Source organism: Bison bison, unplaced genomic scaffold (assembly GCF_000754665.1).
Source record: "Bison bison bison isolate TAMUID 2011002044 unplaced genomic scaffold, Bison_UMD1.0 scf7180017864518, whole genome shotgun sequence".
NCBI classification, from domain to species: Eukaryota; Metazoa; Chordata; class Mammalia; order Artiodactyla; family Bovidae; genus Bison; species Bison bison.
The window spans coordinates 18624231-18625756 of NW_011495071.1; the positions used below are offsets into that span (position 1 = coordinate 18624231).

A 1526-nucleotide genomic window follows, 5' to 3' on the forward strand; every position below is an offset into this window, starting at 1 on the left:
ATCCAGGCCTGCCACATGGTGAGGGCTCGGCTGCGCCGGGCACCACGTGGGCTTTGCAGCTGCTCCCCAAGGCGCCAAAGGACAATCGCTCTGCCCTCCGCCATGAGCCATCAGGCAGAAATACTCCCAAAGCAGCCTGGGCAGGGGGGTCTTGAGGTTGACGACTGCTCCCCAACCCTCTTGCCTGACTCATCTGCTCCCTGGCCACGACCCCTGAAGCCACCCCAAGTGGCTTCAGAGCTTGGGGTGCGGGAAGCTGGGATAAACGAGGGACGACCCCCCAGCAAGACTGGACTTGAGTTTGAGGGGAGTGAGAAAGCTGCCCAAAGGGAAGGGCGTCTTTGAGAGTATTCACTTTGCCTGGTGCCCTTGCCCGAGACACAGGACGGCAGCTGTAGCTCTCCGGCCACAGCTGTTTTAAATAAGAATAATAGGCATAAACTCAGCCCCTGCTCTCCAAGTTACTTCCCACTGATTATGGCATATATTTACATTTACAAAATAGAAGATTTTAAAAGACAACTGCCAAGAGCCCCTTCATAGTGCAGATTGGCACCCCGATTCGAATTTCATCAACATTTAGTACTTCAAAGAACCTTAAAAGCTTGCTCTAATTACAATAGGTACTGTCTGAAAGACTGGCTGTTTGCATTGCAAATTCCTACGAATACTGGCATTCATTAAAAAAAAAAAAATTCAATTAACATCACCCATATAACTTCAGGTAACCACCACTGGTGACTTCACACAGTGGCTGGGATGAAAGAGCCAAGGTCTCAACCCCTAGGACAAAGCAGTGGCACAGGCCAGTTGCCTCCAATGGAGGCAGTTAATGAGTCCTGGGCGCCCAGCTGAGCTGGCCCTCCACCCAGCACATTCATCAGGTGTGCGAACACTGCCCAGAGACCACCCTTTCCAGAGCACAAAACAGGGCCTTTTTCTGGTCTGGAGTTTTTGTGCATGAAAAGTCTTACACAGAACAATGACAACAAATCAATCCACTAATTAACAAGTGCAGAACTGCCAGATAAAATATAGGCTGCCTAGTTAAATCTGATTTTTAGATAAACAACATACTTTTTCATAGGGATAGGGACATATCACTATGTCCCAAAGATGACATGGGACAGACACTGAAGAAGTATACACTGTTCACCGGAAATTCAAATCGAACTGGGTGGCTGGTATTTTAACTTGCTAAATCTGGTAACTCTTCCGACAATTCACCTTTACCAAAGAGAATAAGAAAAATCGGGACTTCTGCTCAAGTTTTCATTGCTGTAAGGAGACATATCCAAAATATTTTTTGAGTGGGAAAAAAAAAATGAAGCTGCTGAATAACACATGGAGCATAGCACTTTTTTTAGTAAAAAACAAATGGAGTATGTACAATGTTTGTAGATGCCTATAAGAAATTGAGAAAGACATAGGGCTTGTGGGAAGATCTCACTCTTCCTTCTAAAGTCTTTGGAACTGCTTGGAAAATTTAACAAGCTTCTCTTGCTTTTGTCATGTAGACATTAAAT

The 1526-nt window shown here is 45.5% G+C and overlaps 1 protein-coding gene across 10 annotated transcripts in view; it reads right to left on the reverse strand.

The window, feature by feature from the left end:
- Nucleotides 1-1526, reverse strand: part of TEAD1 (TEA domain family member 1 (SV40 transcriptional enhancer factor)) — a 274377-nt gene that overhangs the window by 32018 nt on the left and 240833 nt on the right. The gene's annotated exons all lie outside the window — the stretch shown is intronic.